This window comes from Monodon monoceros, unplaced genomic scaffold (assembly GCF_005190385.1).
Source record: "Monodon monoceros isolate NGI ecotype Baffin Bay Population unplaced genomic scaffold, NGI_Narwhal_1 Super_Scaffold_18, whole genome shotgun sequence".
Lineage (NCBI taxonomy): Eukaryota > Metazoa > Chordata > Mammalia > Artiodactyla > Monodontidae > Monodon > Monodon monoceros.
Genome location: NW_021703774.1, coordinates 113,648,960 through 113,670,584, shown reverse-complemented (window position 1 = coordinate 113,670,584; position 21,625 = coordinate 113,648,960). Strand labels below are relative to the sequence as shown.

Sequence of the window (21,625 nt, the reverse complement as noted above, 5' to 3'; positions counted from 1 at the left end):
AGAACTTCAGACTAAACGTTATCTCTCAGGAACCACTGCCAAATGCCAGTTCACTCCATTGTTTTAAGGTCACAGCCCAACTGCCCACTGTAAGAAACCCCAGTGTAAAAGATTATTTATCAAGAAACACAGGACATGGGGGGGGGGGAAGATGTCAAGTGTCATCAAGCTTCCCTACTAAAAGATAGAGTTTTATGCTGTTCTCCTTTATCACGTCTAATTTCTGGTTTTAATATCAAACGCTTATCACTAAAGTCTTTTTATCTTTTTTTTTTTCCTGTCCTATTTCCCTATTACCTGTTGGTTTCAAGTGAGAGAAATCCAAACTCAAACAAACAAAGAAAATTACTGACTTAGTAACTGAATGACCTAGGGGTAGATTTAGCTGAGGTACAGGAATTCGATGTCATTAAAATCCAGTTTTTATTCCACTTTTAGCTCCATTTTTGGATATTTAACATTCAAACATATGTATTAAGTATCTACTTTGTTTTAGATGTTGTGGAAGCAGTGGAAATAAGACAGGTAAGGAAGGTCCCTACTTTTATTGAGTTTACACTCCAGTAACAGTAAAGCCTAGAGATTCACTCTGATTGGACTAACTTCAGTCATGTGCTCATCTCTCATGAACCAATCACTTGGCCAGTGGTGAGCTGATCCGGCTTTAGCCTGGATAATATATTCCACCCCTAGGACTAGGGATGGGCCTGCGCTGGATAACATTAACGTCCTTTATCTTTTTATACCTCTCTTTCTACAATAATACCCCTTTTCCCAATCAGTATGTTCATCAAAATCTTATAGAAAACACCTAAACTGGATATTCCAAATTAAACCCTACTTTAAACCACTTATGATTTTATTTTTCACTAAAAAAAGTTTTATCTTTATCCAGAAGAAATAAATTAATTTTTGTTCATTTCTCCAGAAATGTCAGCATAAACTTCACCATACAGAGCTATGAAAATTTCTATAAATCGATGGAAAAGTTAGCGCAGACTCACATTTTAAACTAATCATACAAATATAAAAGATAATCTTTTCCCTAGAAGTGAAAGGATAAAACTTTTATGATTATATGATTTCATAACAAAAGTAGTAAAAACATTTAGGTTTAAAATCTTTTGAAAATTAACATTATGTGATATCATTTACATAAAGTTCAAATCAGAGAAACTAATCTATACTATCAGAAGTCAAGATAAAGGTTACCCTTGGCATGGGGAAGTAGAAAGTGACTGAAAGGAGGTACTGCTGGGACTTCCTTGGTGGTCCAGTGGGTAAGACTCCATGCTCCCAGTGCAGGGGCCTGGGTTCAATCCCTGGTCAGGGAACTAGATCCCACATGCTGCAACTAAGATCTGGTGCAGCCATGTGTGTGTGTGTGTATATATATATATATATATATATATATATATATATATATTTTTTTTTTGGAAGGGAGGGAGGGAGGAAGAAAAGAAAGAAAGGAGGTACTGCTAATGCTCTCTTTCTTGATCTAGTTGCTGGTTCAGTTTCTGGAAATTCACTGACCTTTATACTTAATGATGATGTGTTTTTCGTATTTATGTTATACCTCAACAAAAAGGTTTTGAAAAAGTTTATTACATTTGCAATTAACACTCCTATAAACAAGAAGCTAGAAGAATAAACTTACAGTAGAGATGTATCAATAGGGACCAATAATAATGAAGAGGCACATTTCATTTTCTAGCAGGTAAAGGTATGCCTCTTAAGTAACAGGCCACAATTACTTCTATCCCATTATTTTAGAGCCTAACTATCATTCTTCTTCCCTTCCCTTTATACTATCATTGTGACCAAATCCAAGGTTCCAATCATTCTGGGCTAATCTCCATTTCTTCCAATTTATATCTAGCAATAGCTGTTCCAACAGGAACCACACATTTATGAACATACAACATAAACAAAACATATATTTTTCATTTATAAAAACTTTTCTGGGAAAATTCAGGAACTCAAATTCCATATGTACTCTAAGTGCATTTGCCACCCTAATTTGTCATCAATAAATTGAGCATTGTTTTAACTTTAAAAAAAAAATCGCTAGATCCCCTCATAAAAATCACCCAGAAAAGCATGCAGTTAACATTATGTGATATCATTTACATAAAGTTCAAATCAGTATGGCACACATACAAAAAGTAAACTTCCAATGCAATGATTGAAAACACCCTCAGACGTTATTCAGCCCTGAAGACACACCCTAACAGCTTTTTTGACACTCAGAGGAAAATGAATATGAACTTTATATTTAGATATTTGGTAACAAACTACAATTCTCTGAGGAGCGATTTTCTCTTGTATAAAAGAGGAAAGCATACCAATCTTAATATTGATAATTATCATATAAATAAAATGAGATCATTGTAGAATGTTGTCAGTTTCCTTTATCCAATTCAGGGGAGTTTCTAAACTCACAAGATATCTCCTTCTCCATTTTTGAGCAGTTCAAAGTGGAAACAGGGTACTTTTAAACATGATGCAAAAAAAAAAAAAAACCTTTTAATTACCTTTATTGGAGAAGAGAGTTACAAATATATCAGGGTGGGAAACTGGAATACACACTGCAGTGACTGGAATTGAAGGTATCAGTACATATAGCCTGAATCTAAACAAAAGGAAACATCAGAAACACAAATTGAGGTACATTCAACAAAATAATGGGCCTAAACTCTTCAAAAATGTCAAGGTCAAGAAACTCGAGGAACTGTTCCAGATTAAAGGAGACTAGAAAGATAGGATAATTAAATACAACACATGATCCTTGATCTTAAAGCGATGAAAGTAATTATTAGGATAACTGACAAAATTTAATTATGGACTATAAATCAGATATTATATTAATGTTAAAGTTCCTGATTTTGATCATTGTAACTGTGATTTTTTAAAAGAATATCTCAGTTAAGGAAAAAAGTCTGGCAGTATACCTGGATCTAGTTCCACTCTATGAAACTTCATTACAGCCCTTCACTACCTGAAAATAGCTGCTGCCTCCCATTCTCCACCCATTCCAACCAAGTCATCCCTTCTCCACAGTAAGCACTCCAAACTCCTTCAAAGGTTCTCAGACACTTCATCATCATCTGGTTACCCTCCTCTTGACACATTCAATTTTTCATTTACTGTTCTTAAAATGCAGCTTCTAGAAGCAAGGCCAACATTGTAAACACGTTCTAACCAACACGGAATACATATTACAGTATATCCCTTATTATGGACAGAATCCCATTAATACAACCTGGTACCTCATTTGTTTTGTTTTGTTCTTTTTTAAGCAACTCACACTGTTGGATCTCTGAGATTATGCAAAACCAAACTCCTAAAATTCTCTATCAAATCCAGCTAGTTCTTCCCCCAGCTGCAAAGGTTTCTCTTCTCAGTAGCCACACCCTGAAGCTTTTAATCAAGTCATCGCTTCTCTCCTTCCTTTGAAACTCCCATCTTTGACCTGCATTTCCTTCTAGATTTCCTCCTACCTGAGATAAATTTTCAAAGGCTTTCCCCCTCCATTTTCTCATGCAATGTGACTTCTCTCTGCTCCCGACAAAATGTACATGTCCCGCCCTTTCTAACTCTCTCTCCATAGCTGAAGTCAAACTCTTTCAGATAAATTTAATCTATAAACAGTTTTATATTTCTAGCCCCAACCAATACCCAAAACTTCCGACTGGCATATTCTGAGCTCTCAATCTAGATACCCCAAAAGTAGTTGTATTCAACAAGTACAAATCCCTAGTCATTTTCTTTCTACCTCCAAAAAACTATCTCCTCCCTATGTCAACAATCTAAAGGACATATATCTAATCACCCAAACTAAAAAACTTTGAGACATCTTAACTCTTTCCTTTTCCCATCAGTATACAATCAATAAACCCTACTTCTTCTACTTCTGAAATGTCCTGAAAAAAACCTTCTACTCTTTCTGTCCTATTGTTACTGCTCCAGGTCAGGCCATCATCACCCCATTTAAACAACTGTAATAGCCTAATTAATCTCCCATTCCAATGTATTATTTATCTATTCACAAATATATGTCTTAATAAACAGAGCCCTGGCTGATTTTTCAGTCCCCTAATTAGAAAAAAAAAAAAAAGAGAACAAACAAAACAAAACACCACAATGACTTTCTCCCATCTTCAACTCCTAGAAAACTTTTCTTCCTCAAAACCCAATTCAATGATCCATCAGAATTAAATGCTCTCTTTTGTTCCCATAACACTTAAATCTTCTATCACAGAATTTACAATGTATAGTTTGATGTGTGTATATTCCTTACTTGATTACAGGCTCCTTGAGGGAACAGTGCAATTCATGTTTTATTCTCTAGTACAGTTCCTTAAAATTGGTGAACTGAATAGAATTCTACTCAGAGAACTTTTTCAATCGAATTCCATACTTTTTCAGAATTTCTTCATTTTTAAGTAACTCAAACTATAGGTTCCTGCCTGTGATTTCAGACAAAATTTTGAAAGCTGTTTTTAGTCATCTATCCTTGCCAGTTGAGTTGTTCAGAAAATAAGCACAACTGTATATTTATGCGAAGTATTAATAAAAATATTAAAATAGACAAGGACAAAAAAAGCCTTTTTAGATATATCTCTTAAGTTTGACATAAATCCCTCTGTACCAGTATTTAAGAAAGGTTATTTTACACCTATTAATGTAACGTTCTTAATGCTGATGAACTAGCCTATTTCTCTACCTTACCTCCAAGGACTGGAAAATGATTTCAAAAACTACTGGGTTTTTTTTGTTTTTTTTTAAATAAGACTGTCTGTTTCTAATCTTCTGGCATACTCTGACTCACCACAAATTAACAAAAGCTATCAACATCTCTCTCAGTTCCTTTGTGTCATTTAAATGATCTAAAACCTGTGGCATTAGCCAAATAGGTAGAAAATGAATTCTTGGAATCCAATCAAGTGGTGAAACAACCTGGGTGGGGTTTACAGAACTTTATTAGGCAATGGAATTAAAAGGCAGTTACAAAAAGCCTTAAACTTGAATGGAGAAGAAGCCAAAAGACATTGTCTTGGAGTTCCACTGTTATCATATCACGATTTTTGTTAAAGGTTCAATGTGTCCGTGTGCGGAATGAGAAAAACCACCTGGACAAAGGCAGCTTCCGAAGCCAATCAATGTCAGGTTGATAATCAGCCAGTCAAGAGATGGTAACTGGTCTGTGTTCATAAACTGTGTCACAGAAATTTCAACTTGCTTGAGACAACAAAACTATTCCCTTAAGTAACAGACTCTCTGCCAAGGTGAATTAGAATTAAATACTACTAAAATTTAAGTATTATATATCAAACCCACAATATTAATATTTCCATGTTAAGTTTACAACTATGTATTTTTTCTTTAAGTTTTTATAGTGTTTAAGAGAACTTTAACATTATAGAATCTGACAGTCTTATAATTCTAAATTTAAAATAGTAACTGACTTCAGCCTTAGGACATTAAGTTTAAAGGTATAAAGTATTTGGTTTGGTTAATAAGCAATATTGGAATGCTTAAGAGAAATTATGACTGACTATAGTTATAAGTTCCACTTATTAATTTTAAAGGAGTTTTACGTATTCGGGAAAGTCCTGCTTGTTGAAATTTTACATTTACTCTGTAAGGTATATAAAGTGCTAAAAAAATAAAATAAAAACCAGTATAATTAATGTGTAAATATAAGGAATGTAATTAAGTTAAGCAGCAGCAGTAGTGCTACTAACAAAAGAGCATTTTCCTAGTGCTCAACATTGTTCCAAGTACTTTACAATATAAAGTCATTCATTCAACAAATAATCACTGAGCATACACCATGAACTAGGCATTGTTCCAAGCTCTGAGAATTAAATCAGTGAACATAAATCAGTGAATTATGAAAACATAATTTCAACCTTCGTGGATCTCATATTTTAATGAGAAGAGGCAAACAATAAATATCAAATATGATAATTACTGTGAAGAAAAATAAACCAGGGAAACTGAAAGGAGGAAGTGCTCTTTTAGATGGTATAAAGAGGGTCACACCAGTAAGCATCATTCGCAGGGAAGTCTATGTAAATGATGCCCCTTGGAAACTCCTTCATCAGGGAAAACCTCTCTAGACCAAGTGACATTTGAACCTAAGAAATGAGGGAGCAAGGCGTGCAAATATATAAGTGTATTACAGAAAAAGAAAACAAGTACAAAAGCCATTTTACCTGGAAAGGGTGTTTTAAGGGAGATTTAATCTCTTCAGCAAGAATTACTAAGATACAGTAATCAAAGTGTCATCCCCCCACCCAGGAAAACAAAAATATTCTTAGTTTATATGAAACTTGCTCAATTTATTAACAGAGTAATAAAATATATAAGTTGAACTTAAAAGACAAGTTTTTTAATTTAACGACTCAATATTATTTTACCAAAACTTGTAAATGGTCTTTACACCCAAAAGCAGCCACAGACATCAAGAAACAATGATGCTTCATTGCTCTAAGTAATTCATTAGAACTAGAGATCTAAATTTATTTAATGAAACTAGATGCTCTTTACCACATAACAATCATGGAATAGTCTCCTCTTTAAACAAGGTTGTGTCCCTTCCAGTATGAAAGTCATCTTCCTAGACATAAGAGAAGTAAAACAGGATCTGAGTAGTTGTCATTATTTAATATCTCCCCAATGAATGTGTCTCTTTCTTCCTTACTTATCTTGCTGAGTTTAGCTAAAGCCCTCCCTTGTTGGCTTAAGCATTTTTTGCAAACTTTAACTCATTCAGAGCTCTAGCCTCCCCATATTCCTACTGACACATTTTAGTATTAACCATCAGTTATAAACCATTAGTAATGCAGGTATTCTTGATATGTTTTCTTTTGAAGTTTATTAGAAATTACCTATGTGAAAGTCACAATATTTTCTCTGAATGACTCATGCATTTTTCTCCCCTCAGTGGAAATTTTTTGTAATTTTAATACATGCTCCATTTTTTAAAATAACATGTTTATTTTTAAGTGCCTTCTATCAATATTGTCTACATCATCTGTGGTCATTAGCAATCTTTTTTCTGACCTTTCTGAAACTTGCTTTTCTGTGAATTCCTACCTAATAATTTAAAATCCAAAGTGACACAGTCTCAACTTTTGATTCCCATGATTTCCATTTCTATCTAGGAGACAAAGAACAGTATTTTGGAAAAGCATGGACTTTGAAATCAGACAGATATCTGTCACTTACTAGCCGTGTAACAAACTTCTCTGAGTCTCCATTTTGACATCAATAAAGAACAGATTTAATGAGCACCTATTTTATATCAAGTGCCTTATACACTATATGTAAGTAGAAAGTATGTATCATTTATATTAAGGAAAACAAGAGCTTATATATAAGCAATTTTCTTAAAGTCACAGAGTTGCTAAGTACTAGAGCCAGGATTTAAATCCAGGTCTGATTCCAAGCCCATGTTCTTTTTCCTACAACACAAAGAAGAGACTATAAAATGGGTCCACCTGCCCAAAACAAATGTTCAATAAGAGTTAATTCCACACGTCCCTCACTGTTCTTCCTTGTTGGTCGGAATCAATTTCATACCAGCAGTCCTCTTCCACATTCAGGAGACTAAACTGCCAGCGAATAATGTATCAAAAGCTCTGATAATCTTTATTGTTAATGTATTGTTTAATTAATCCACTTAATTAAAAGTAAAGGGCTTTCCTGGTGGCGCAGTGGTTGAGAGTCCGCCTGCCAATGCAGGGGACACGGGTTCATGCCCCGGTCCGGGAAGATCCCACGTGCCGCGGAGCAGCTGGGCCCGTGAGCCATGGCCGCTGAGCCTGCGCGTCCGGAGCCTGTGCTCCGCAACGGGAGAGAGCCAACAGTGAGAGGCCCACATACCGCCAAAAAAAAAAAAAGTAAAAATTCTATTACATTATGCCACACGTAATTTTCAGACATTTTTGTGTTAAAAGAGCCTTATATGCAATCATAAAAACCCAGGGTTAGAGAGACATAAAAAGTCAGCTGGCTGAACTACCTTATTCAGCATAATGTGCTACTCATCCTCAAAATTCTTAAAACAATGTAGCGAAAAAAGTTTTTTTTTTTAAAAAAAAACTGTCATTCTTGTGAGGTATTCAGATCAAGACAACAGAAACGCTTACCATAGTTTTCCAGAAACCAAGCAACCACCAAACAGAACTCTGTATTTGTCAATATCATCATGGAACTATAGTTTCCCTTAATTATCTTCTCTTTCTCTTCTCCTCATACGATTGAATAGCCAATTAAGTGAATGAAAGAATGTTTCCTAGGCCCAAACACTACCATTCACATCACTTTGAATCCTGCCAATCAGTTAACTGATTTGAGTGAACAGAAACTAAGAGCTAGAACACTAATTTTTTTTCCCATTTCTTAAAAGTAAGTTAAAAAAGGGTTTATGGATTAAGGTTTATACACAGGTTTTTACAACTAATAATGTACTATGGTGCTATACTGAAGGACTTCTAAAATGCACCAGCTGACTTTTTTTTTTTTTTTTTTTTTTGCGGTACGCGGGCCTCTAACTGTTGTGGCCTCTCCCATTGCAGAGCACAGGCTCCGGACGCCCGCCCAGGCTCAGCGGCCATGGCTCAAGGGCCCAGCCGCTCCGCGGCATGTGGGATCTTCCCGGACCGGGGCACGAACCCGCGTCCCCTGCATCGGCAGGCGGACTCTCAACCACTGCGCCACCAGGGAAACCCACCAGCTGACTTTTTTTTAAATCTATAATAAGCTGAAAGTGAGACTGACAAAAAAAGAAAAAGAAATCAGATTGATGGAAATGTTCTAAAACTGGACTGTGGAAATGGTTGCACAACAATGTAAATTTACTAAAAATCAGTGAATTGTACACTTAAAAAATGACTCAAATCCTCCCAAAATAACCTATTATTAATAAGGTGACCAGAATGCTTTCTTATACTATTACCTTGAAATAAACGCCATCATTTAGATTTATTATTCTGCAAATATGCATGCTTACTTGAAATGAACCCCAAGTATAGTTTCAGCACATCGGGGCCTCTAAGTACTGAACTACAACTGTGGTCCTCTTTTTTCTTTTTTTCGGTACGCGGGCCTCTCACTGTTGTGGCCTCTGCCGTGGCGGAGCACAAGCTCCGGACGCGCAGGCTCAGCGGCCATGGCTCACGGGCCCAGCCGCTCCGCGGCACGTGGGATCCTCCTGGACCGGGGCACGAACCCGTGTCCCCTGCATCGGCAGGCGAACTCTCAACCACTGCGCCACCAGGGAAGTCCAGTCCTCTTTAATAAATACAATTTTTGAATATATGAACTTATCATTGTGCAAAATTTTAAATGAAACACTAACCAGTAAGAGCTGCCTTACTACAATTGCACACAAAACAAAGTATAAGGGAACAAAGAGTTTGGATAAGTAACACCTTGATGAATAAACTTAAGTGATTTCTATTCTTAAAAACCAAAGTATTCAAATCACAGCTACTTCCAGTTCTGTTTTTGTATATAAAACACAATATTTTAGCAAAAACAGTCCTTGAATATAAGATCTGGAAGAAAATTCAAATGCCACTGTAAAATTTGACACACAAAAAATTCATTAGAATATATGTCAATACAATGGAGCTCGATCAACAAGGAAGACACATATACATGCACATAAATGGTCCTGATGATAGCATCTCAAACCCCAAAAGTAGAGTTTGAATGCTTAAGTTCATATCCTAAACCCTGCATTCAATGCCTGTGTGACACTGAACAAGATACTTAACCTCTCTGCCTCAACTTGCTCATTTGCAAAATGAGGATAAAACTAAACATCCCTGGACTTCCCTGGTGGTGCTGTGGTTGGGAGTCTGCCTGCCATTGCAGGGGACGTGGGTTGGAGCCCTGGTCCGGGAGGATCCCACATGCCTCAGGGCAGCTGAACCCGTGCGCCACAGTTACTGAGCCTGCACTCTGGAGCCCGCGAGCCACAACTGCTGAGGCCCGCGCACCTGGAGCCCGTGCTCTGAAATGGGGGAGGTCACCACAATGAGAGGCCTGTGCACAGCAACAAAGACCCAACACATACATACATACATACATAAATAACATCCCTACAAGGTTGTTGCGAGGACCAAATAATAATGAATACATTATTTACATGTATCTAGCATACAGCAAATGTTCAATAATTTTAAATTAGTATTATTTTTATAATGGTAATAAAAATCATCTAGAGCTGCCCTTCACAATGTTCAATATATATTCAAACTGCCTGGGAATCTAGTTAAAATGAGATTGTTATCGAGAAGGTCTGAAATTTCCATTTCTAACAAGCTCCCAGACAGGTGTCAAGGAAGGCCACTTCTGAGTTACCAGGATGGTTCTCAAGCTTTGGCACACACCAGAATCACTTGGAGGGCTAGTTTAAAATAGATTTCTAGGTTTCACCCCAGAGTTTGAGAGAATTTGCACCTTTAACAGATTGCCAACTGAAATTCCCAGGATGATATTTTAAGAAATAATGTTCAAAGGTTCTCAGCTAGGATGTACATCAGAAACACCTGTGGGGTTTTTGTGTAGGTGCCCTTACTATACCCTAGTATTGTGTGATCTCCTAATCTATTAAACCTGACACTCATGCACTGTTTTTAAAGAATAAAAACAAAACTTCCAGGCAATTATGATGTATGCTAAAGTTTGAGAACAACTGCCTTATAGTTACACATGAATCAAAATCTCCTTCATGAAATTTTGCTAGCTATAGAAAGAAAAGTACCTACCCATAAATGTGCCTGAGTTCAACCTGGAAATTGTCCTGACTCATTCACCAAGAACAGCATTTATTCAAATTTAGTGGTAACTCTATAACCTTTACAAAAGTCAATTACTTTCTCCTTCAGTCTTCATGAGATGTTCTCCTATAACATGATGCCCAAAGTCAAACATTTAAAATATCCAGGCAAAAAAAAAAAAAAAATTTTTTTTTAGAAATTAGTCTAAATTTTTGCATAACGTTTAATTTCCACAGAAGCTCAGCAAATGAAAGAGCACTAGGGTACAAAATGTAGGTACATGTTACTCTTAAATTATACATGAACAAAACACCTAATTTTGACAGCTACAGGCTATTTATAATATTCTGGTCCTAATAATTACTGAGTGACAGCAAGCAAAATTCGTTTATAAAGGAAATTAAGTGTATCTTCCAGGCTGTGGGACTTAAATGAAAGAAAAACTATGTGCAGGAACACAGTAATAAATCTTTCCTACGTCTTCCTTTAAAATTAAGAAAGTGAAATGGAGGGGTAGAAAAGAAAGTACAAAGGGAGAATTTCTCATAAGAAAGTTACACCTAACACTTGAAACCAGCCTGAAAGGAGTTGCTAACTAGGTATAGCTGACTCAATTTTTTAGTAGCCTATAATTTGATCTATAATCTGTATACCACAATGTTATAATGTTCATAAATACAAAATAAATATTTTAAAAGTAAAATGACTTAACCTGAGACTTTTTATGAGAGGGGAGGGAAGGCGAGGGGTGGGTACTCACGACATTCTTTGAAATAACAGCGATACTACAGGATAGCTGTCATAAAAATCTGAATGGGAATCACTGCTTGAAAGGAATTCAAAGAATGAAAAAAAAGCTGCCAACTCATAGGATAAAAGTCCAAAAAGCCATTAGCTGGTCAGGAATGCTATACCAAAGTTTTCAAAACAAAATTTTTAAGTAGGAGGAAAAAAAAAAAAAAAAAGGTGAGGTACTCTTGAAGGCCATCAATGACAGAAATTAAAAGCATCCTGTTTGCCCAAACAACATTAAAACACAAACAGGGTCTACCACACAATCTGAAAGCAAAGAAGGTGGTTCTTTGATGTCCCCTTCTAGAGTTCCTGAAAACTATGAATACCATGAGAAAAATGTCTAAGTGCTGAGATGTCCAAGTATAAACTAGATCAAGTTCTAGGATTTCTCAAGTTACTTATATCAAAACAGGATAACAATGCATTAATGTTTATAAAGGAAGTTAAAGTTCAAAACCAGACAAAATTATTCTACGGTACTAGAAATCGAAATAGTGATTTCTCATGGGCGTGGGGAGTTAATGACCACAATACAGCACAAGACAGTTTCTGGGGTTTTGATAATGTTCTATTTCTCAGTAATAATTACACAGGTGTGTTCACATTGTGAAAATTCACTGAACTGTACACTTAGGAGAACTTTCTGTGTGTATTAATATGCTAATCATATTTACTTTTTTTTTAAAGTGGGGGGGAAATTTCTCCCTCAGGAAATGAAACGTATTACTGCAAAAGCAACATTAAAAATTTTTAGGGACTTCCCTGGTGGCGCAGTGGTTAAGAGTCCGTCTGCCAATGCAGGGGACACGGGTTCCAGCCCTGGTCTGGAAAGATCCCACATGCCGCGGAGCAACTAAGCCTGTGTGCCACAACTACTGAGCCTGCACTCTAGAGCCGGCGAGCCACAACTACTGAGCCCACATGCCACAACTACTGAAGCCCACGCACCTAGAGCCCGTGCTCCGCAAGGAGAAGCCACCGCCATGAGAAGCCTGCGCACCACAATGAAGAGCAGCTCCCGCTCGCCGCAACTAGAGAAAGCCCATGAGTAGCAACAAAGAACCAACACAGCCAAAACTAACTAAATAAATAAATGTATTAAAAAAAAAATAGTGGAGACCATTCAGATTAAGAATTACAGGTTTGGGGTGGGGAGTAGAGAGTTAATATGGAGAAGTGTTAGAAAGCTCCTCAAGGGCTTTCAGTAGATAAATCTCACAAACATACACACACCTTTTTCAGGAGGAAAAAATCTTGGTACCTCCCTCTATAATACAGCCAAGCTAAATTTCACTCTATTTATGAAACACATAAATCTGCTTCTAATGGGGAAGTGCATATGAGCTGCAGTATCTACTTTCCTTAAACTTCTGTCCAATTTTTTAAAAAAGTTATTAGTAAGGAGGTAAGTAAATGCCAGAACACAATTAGCAACTGCTATTCCTGGACCACTTCAGTGCCATTCTGAAAAATAAACTCACCCCTTAGGGGGTAGCAGAATTCTAGTAGAAATAAAAGATATAAATTATGTTCCAATCCCTATAAATCTCATCCCAATCCAAGGTAAAAGGAAATTTCATCACACCTGGTTCCTCATCTGCAATTCTCTTTATGTAATACCCAAGCACAGGACATATGTGTTTTCAAATATTACGTTTTCATACAAAGTTAATCTGGTTTTTCTTCCTAGCAATTATGTAACCATACCATTCTGTAGCCAACAGAAAGTGCTAGTCAATATTTAATAAAATAATAGCTTGGAACATTACAGTTTTAAAATGTAAGTATAAATATCTCACTTTTTAAAAAATTATTTTATTATCTTGAATAATTATTTCATAAAGGAAAAAACAAACCACACCTTCGTAAACAATAAGAACTGTAAACATTTAAAAAGCTCTCCTTGGCATGGATGCCCTCACGAATGCTCACATAGAATTTCTCAGATTCATTACTTAATTTCAGTAAACACACAACATTGCCACCATTCTTAACAGTTGAAAAACAAAGGAACTGTGATTCTGGAACTTGAGTCCTAGAACTGCAAATGAACACTTTTTTTTTCTAAATATTTTAGAGGGCTATGATGTCAAGTTGTATATTACTATTTAATGAGGGAAACACCTTAAGCACACATCCTAAATTGTTGATCTTAGAAGTTTATTTCTTTAATTCCACAAAATCTACCAAAGTAGTTTTTCTCTTTACAGCCTCTTGTACTGTATACCTTTACATAGTTTCATATTTTATCTTTTCAAGAAAGGAGAAATTGCTTCATTTAATCCTACTTAATTCTGGTATATGGGAAAAGAATATTTCAAATTTTCGTTGACAAAAGGAATTATAAAACATTGTTTTGTACAAAATAAGCCTTTATTATCCTCAAATTATAAAGTGCTTTCAAAAATCGATAAGAAAACAAACACAATAAAGAGACCAGGGCAAAAGATATTAAACATGTAGTAAGAATCATCTTAAAAACAATACTAATTTTTTTAAGTTTGGGATTAAAAATAAGCAATATAACATATAAACATTTAAAATGTAAAAATGGAACACGCAAAACAAAGGAAATATTTGATAAATAGACTTGAGACAATTACCGATTTGCAAGAAAACATTTACATTCTCATACCAATGCCACATGAGATAAAAAGTTAAATTTATTTAAATCTAACTTAGAAAAACTAAAATAAATAGTATTAAGATCAGTATTATTTATTACATTAGAAATGAGAAGGCAGAATTTCGTAAGATCAGAAACAAAACAAAATTAGGCCAATGATTTGATTATATTAATTTTAAAATTCTGTTTATCTGAAAAACTCACAAAAGAAATACACCTATTAAGCATAATGTTTCACCCCAGTAGTAATCTAAGAAAAAAAATGTTATAATACGACTTATCCTCTATTACGTTTTTGTTTTGTTTTTTTTTTTGCAGTACGCGGGCCTCTCACTGTTGTGGCCTCTCCCATTGCAGTGCACAGGCTCCGGAAGCGCAGGCTCAGCGGCCATGGCTCACGGGCCCAGCCGCTCCGCATCATGTGGGATCTTCCCGGACCGGGGCACGAACCCATGTGCCCTGTACGGCAGGTGGACTCTCAACCACTGTGTCACCAGGGAAACCCCCCGTATTACGTTTTTATAAACAATACTTAATGTTGATGTATAGAGCCAACAACCACTCCAATGTGAATATAAATTGATCCTTTTGACAAACATCGTGACACGGTTTTAAGAGCCTTTAAAATGTACCTAAAAATTATACCTGTAATATACTAGAAGATAATACTATAAATAAGAAACACCTTATATATAAATGTTCTTCACACTCTTATGCAAAAAACTAGAACAGGAGAATGATATACATCTACACATGGAACATCATACAACCACTTATAATGATGGTTAAAAATACTCATTGTGAGGCATCCCTGGTGGCGCAGTGGTTGAGGGTCCGCCTGCCGATGCTGGGGACATGTGTTCGCGCCCTGGTCCGGGAAGATCCCACATGCCGCGGAGCGGCTGGGCCCGTGAGCCATGGCCGCTGAGCCTGCGCGTCCGGAGCCTGTGCTCCGCAACGGGAGGGGCCACAACAGTGAGAGGCCCGCGTACCGCAAAAAAAAAAAAACAGAAAAACCTCATTGTGAGAATGGGAAAATGTTACCTAACATTAGGTTAAAAGCAGGACATGAAATTAAATATGTTTTATCTGTAAACATGTAAAAGATATATTTTTAAATAATAGAAGAAATACATCAAAATTTTAATATGGTTATATTAATTCCCAAGATTCAAAATCCTCAAACCAGCCATCAAAATCATTAAAACACACACAAATATACACACTTAATACCTAAATCAAGTGCTATATACCATCACTCTACCACTGAAGGGCGTGTAAGGTTTAAATTAACATATTAAAAGAGACTGAAAAGGCAAGCAAAGCAACAAACAAAATCTACTACAAAAAGAAACATTTCTCACCTCTGGACATTCAGCTGTGCTAAGGATGGAGACTCACTACCAGGATTCAGAACTATACAACTGATTCACAGACAGGTCATTTACTAATTCTAATTATCTGCTCTGAAAATTCCTTCATCAACAAACGTGCTTATCTTTAGCCAATTGGTTAATTATTACTGATACCAAATATTAAATGTAATAGAGTCTTACTTGGGAGGCAACTCCTTGAAATACTAAATAACGAAATAAGTAGATAAAAGCAATAAAATAAAACAAAGAAAATTCCACACACAGCAGCCCCATTTTTTGGGGGGGGTATCAGATGAGTTCTGTTAAGTGAATTTTCTAGAAAACTGAAATGAATTTATTAAAAAGCTTTGAAAACGTTTACCCTTATAAGAGTCTTCTAAAAAGACACCAATTTCTTAATTCCTTAAACACAGTACATAGAGTAAAAGTTTATTTATGATTAAGATCATCACTGTGACAGACCATGTACTATACTACTCTACAACATTGTGATTCCCTCAGAAGTTAATGATTATAGAACTGTATGTCTCCATGAAATGGCCTTAAAACACTATCCTTTTATAGTTCCATATACTTTTTAATAGCTCTTCTTCAGTAGCCTTGAAATAAGATGACATTTCAGTTGTCAGTGTGCCTAACTCCAATGGCCAACCTTGCAAATTGTAATCTGTGGGCTGAAAAATCAGATAACCAACCCTGCTGGGGCTGCAAAATGTTATTTACTCCAGTTAGTAGTTTCTGAACAAAGCTCACAGGCTTATTATACTTGGTTACAGTTATTTTGAAGCCTCAGGATCTCTGCTGTTTGAAATGACTAAAATCACAACCACTCAAAAAATGTTTAATTACTAACTGCAACTTACACATATTCTGGAGTTCCAAAATAATCATAATAACTGAATAGTTTGATAGTCTCCTCAAAGTTACTCAACTCACTTGTCTCTGACCAGAGAAAAATTACCTACGTAAGCTGAGAAATAACAGATGAAAAGAAAAAGAAGGAAAGAAGTGAGAAGGACAAGTTCAAATGAAATAGCAAAGTCCATACTGCATGGTTCTAGAAGGCAAGACTTATGACTTTGGGAAATATTTACACATAGTGTTTTTTAAAGTATAATTACAGTGGTTATCAGGATATTAACTATAGAAAACTGCACTACAGTGTATACCACATATATATTAAATAGTACTTTAAAAATCAAGACTGGGAATTCCCTCGTGGTCCAGTGGTTAGGACTCTGCGCTTTCACTGTCGAGGCCAAAAAAACAAAAAACAAAACAAAACAAAAAACATGCAAACACATGCAGCAAATATTCCTTGTACTTAAACTGACAATGAATTTTCATATGAAATGGCAGATTGTTTAAAAAAGCACCTGCACGTATTTGATATTTCTGGTCAAGTAATTTCCTGTAATCTGTCTTGGACACTGGTTCAGGAAGAGGCAGGAAATAAAATGTACATTCTTCATATAATTAATATGTAACATAGGTATTACACTATATAGTTACAAAGTTACAGGTCTATGGAAACTAGCATTGTGCCATATCTAAAAAAAAAAATCCAAGTGAGGACATAATATTGTCACTTTTGTTAATATCCTCTGATTACTGAAGCTCATTAGCTCTCATAGGTCACTTCTATGACAGTAATAACTGAGAAAGAGGAAAATAAAATTTTCTGGTTAAGTTTTACTCAAGCAAAACTCAACTCACATAAGATATATTTCTCTTCTTCTTGTATTGTCTCAGTATATTTCTACCCAGTATATGGGTATTTTAGTGTCTGTAAAAGTTTGCTAATTCCTAAGATCCTCTACCAAAAACAGTTTATAAAACAAAGTTGTACGAATAAGTAACATATATTATTACAAGGATCAGATGCACATGAGAACTCCCAAGGCCCAATTCCCAAGCAAAACTTTGTAAAGTTTGCAAAAGCCATTATAGAACTGTGATCTTTTGAATCCACTGTCATTTTCACAAGCTCCTACTTCTAAAAACATAAAATAAGTAAAGAATTCACAAAGTTCCGATTAAACATCAACTTCAGTTGATTTTATTTTTTTGGGGGGGGGGACAGGTGATATCAAGCACATCTGGGGGTGAGCTGAAACCTGTTTAAAAAAAATTATTTAAGAGGAAAAAAACTGCCACACATACTGATTCCAAATTCCGGCCAACTCAAGTCACCCTCCCGCCATCATGAACAGACTATTTTTGGACCATGGCTCTGTCAACCTTCTACCATCCTTTCTTTTCTCTGCAACTTCTCCAATTCCATTTCAATATCAACCTATACACACTCCCGTGTCTCCTTTTCCTCTTTCCCACATCTCACCTCTCAACACTCACTTTTATTCCCCAACATTCCTACTTTAACTATTACAAGAGAAAACTACAGTGACCAAAACGAGTGGTCACTTTTTTTACGTGACAAGTGTGATAAATAATACTGCTGGTAGTTTGGAGGGAAAAATACAAAAAACAATCACAAAATGCTGCTTAGCAACTTTTGAGTATATGTATGTTTGTCTATATTAACTACTGATGTTTGTCTGTATTAACTACTGATGTATCTTCCACTCTTCAGTTGAGAACTATTTAATTAAGCTGATAACTTTTTAAACTTCTGGAAAACTCCGATATACACACTTGGGTAGCAGTTTAGAATATATAAGTTATCAAGAAATATAAACATATAAATATAAATGTAAATAGACAGCACAACTATTAAACATAAAAATATAAAACTCAAGTGACAAAACATTTATATCTTTAAATCTTATTTCACATGTACTTTATTTTTGTACAGAACAACCAGCATACCACTCTACAGTAAAAATAATGCTATCACTCAAGCTATTTTCACAAAACTATACCACCAAAATATCTGTACAAAAAATTTACTTTTTTAAAGCATGTATGCATGAGTCAAAACACCACTAAATAAAAATATGAGCAGAAAAACTTTTACTGATTGCTAATGTTGTGACAGAGTATCTTAAAACAACACCCCTCCGTTTCCTCCTCTTTGTTAAAAAAAAATAAAACACATGGAAAATATCTGGAATAATACATACATAGCCACCGCTAAGAGTGTTTACAGAGATTTAGGACTGAGAGAGGCAACTTGGTAGAATGTAACAGGAAGAATTTTACCCTTTATTTTTCTCTGTACTAAGTGTAGAGGAAAATAACACGTTTGTAGTTTAAAAAAAATTATGACCGGATTACCTAATTATCTGATTAGTTTGTGATTAATTTACCACTACGAATACTAAATAAATCCAGACTGCTCAAAAATACGAAAAAAAAAGTATACTATAAATTCATCTTTGATAAAACACTGAAGGGTTGGAGAAAAACTAATCTTCCGTCAAATTCATTTAAGGAAAAATTGAACTCAAGTTTTGACATCAAAGTTTACGAAGATTAGTTTGCTTTTAAATTTGACTTAAAACATTCCACTGTTGCCTTAAATACGTAAACTAAAACAATCATCCCTGAACAACAAAGATGGCAAACTCATAACAATAGTAATCAAAATCCTATCGGAAAAAAAAAACTTATCGATAATTATGAGTTAATAGGCACGTAGCAAAAAAATTAAAAGAATGGTTTTATTCTGACATCAGGTATTGTCAGAGATATAAAGGATCCCTCCAAATACTGCCAAAAGTTATCGTAAACACAAAGTTAGAGTGATGAGGGAGTTATCAATGACCAAATAAATGTGAGTAAATGATGCCCAGAGAGAAAAAATGGAATGCGCTCTATTTTAAGCGTCTGAGAAGGGGCCGTGGAGAAAGGTTCTGCAGCAGAAACAAGCGACAGAATGGTTAACAGGTCTGGAATTCTTCAGAAAATTGTAACAAGGGGAAAAACTGACAAGAACGTCTGTAAGTAAGAGGAACGGTATCCAATGTAATCCTCACGTCTGTGCTAGCACGGCTCCGTACTTCCAGTGAGACGGGGGAGGAACTATCACTGAGCGGGGGAGAAGGAGCCCGGGCTGAGGGGTGGCTTCTGCAGGTGGCGAAGCGCCCGCAGGGGGGTGGGGAGGAGGATCGTGTCGCCTCAATTGGGTCAATGTATTCCCTTCAAGACTACAGGAAGATGACGCAGCACGGCTCCCGGCACCAAGAGGCACTTGCCCCCGGCCCCTCCCTCGCAACTTGCCTTGCAGAAAGAGTTGCGGGTCCCAGGCCCCCGGAACCCACGGCTCCGCCATCCAGGACAACTGCTCTGCCAACAAGGTCCCGCGAGAATCGGAAGATCTCGCGATACAAACCCACTAGCATCTCGCGAGTTTCCCCCAGAACCAACATGGCGGTACACAGAAACCAGTACTTCGGCATTTAGAAAAGGTTTCATTTACGAAAAGAATGTGTATAACAGGGAAAGAGCGGGAAGTCTTTTTCGCCTTATATTTCTCTTCATACCCCCCTAGTAGAGATGAAAAGCGGCAAACAACCCTAAAGCCTCCGACGACCACGGTTGCGCTACACAGACACAGCAATCTTCTGCCTCAGCCAGCCTCCGAGCCTGTCACGTGGAAACATTCTCGGCGTGCCGGTCACGTGGACCACTACTGAGCGAGCGCGCGCCCGCCACCCTCCCCCGGGCCCTCCCCGCCCCCCTTCTGCCCGCGCACACGTGCGCGCGCCCCCCCGCCCCACGTGGGGGCTTCGCCGTCGCCGCCGTCGCCGCCGCCGCCTCCAGCCCACCCCCTCCTAGCACTCGGTTCCAAATCCGGGTCCCAAAGCCGATCATCCCCAAGATCTCTCCTCCTCCATTCCCCCTCCCCCATCTGGCCCCCACCACGTGCCCCGAGCGCCTGCTCACCTTTCGGGCGGGGCCGAGCACCGCAGGCCACTCCGGGAAGCGCCGTCGCCGTGGCCGCTCTCCGCCCCCGCCACGGCACTGGCTCGGCTGGCCGCCGCCGCAGGAAGCTCGACAGCGGCGCTGGGGCGCTTCCAGGTGGGTCCCCGCCTCCCGTTCCTGCCACTTCCCGCAGCACCAGTGGCTCCTTCCGGTCCCCTCCTTTCTCGTCCTTGCTGGGACTGGCGGGCTGATGCGGCTGCGGCTGTAGCTGCAGGCGCGCTCACTACACCGCCTGCTGGTAACCGCGGCCGGTGCAGCGCCGGCGGCCCAGGCGAGGTCCACCCCCGCGATCCGCCCCCGCTCCTGGGCAAGGGTTGGTCTTCTGAGGGCGGGACCCAGTCCATCTCCTACGGCTAACTTGGCTCTAGCCTTGGAGGAAGGGCGTCCCTGGAGCGCCGCGGTTGGAAGTCCGTTTCATCCTGCCTTTTGTGGCCTCTTGAGAGATTTGTACACCGCCCTTCCTTAGTAATGTGGTCTCAGGTAGAAAACTATCTGTGTGTATATTGTATGTGCTCCTGCCTACCTCATTTCCCACCGCATAGGTCCCTCGCTCACCTCTCTGGCTTTCCCTCTGTTCCTGCAACACGCAGGCTCGATCCACTTCACGACTTCGCGCTTGCTGTTCCCTCTGGCTGGAACACTTCCTCCAGATTTCTTTTAACTCGTTCGGCGCGTATTCCAGGTCCTTTGTCAAAGATCGATATCTGAGTCTTCGCAGACCGCTCTATCCAAAGGAGCACACTTGCACCGCCGCTTTTGCTGTCTTTACACGCTTACATTTCTTCATGACAGTTATCACTTGCTGACCTTATTTATCTGTCCTCTGCCACCAAGAATGTGAGATCTGGTGGGGTTTTTATGAATTTTATTTATTTGTTTCTATAACAGGTTCTTATTAGTTATCAATTTTATACACATTAGTGTATATATGTCAATCCCAGTCTCCCAGTTTATCACACCACCACCACCACCCCCCGCTGCTTCCCCCCCTTGGTGTCCGGACGTTTGTTCTCTACGTCTGTCTCTATTTCTGCCCTGCAAACCGGTTGATCTGTACCATTTTTCTAGGTTCCACGTATATGCGTTAATATACGATATATGTTCTTTTCTTTCTGACTTACTTCACTCTGTATGACAGTCTC

The 21,625-nt window shown here is 37.7% G+C and overlaps 1 protein-coding gene across 1 annotated transcript in view; it reads right to left on the bottom strand.

Annotated features, from left to right (window-relative positions):
- Positions 1 to 20,611, bottom strand: part of ZZZ3 (zinc finger ZZ-type containing 3) — a 102,147-nt gene extending 81,536 nt beyond the window's left edge. The window contains exon 1 of the mRNA XM_029227880.1: positions 20,445 to 20,611. The gene's annotated coding sequence lies outside the window, so the exon portion shown is untranslated. The remainder of the gene's footprint in view (positions 1 to 20,444) is intronic.
- Positions 20,612 to 21,625: the final 1,014 nt, after the last annotated feature.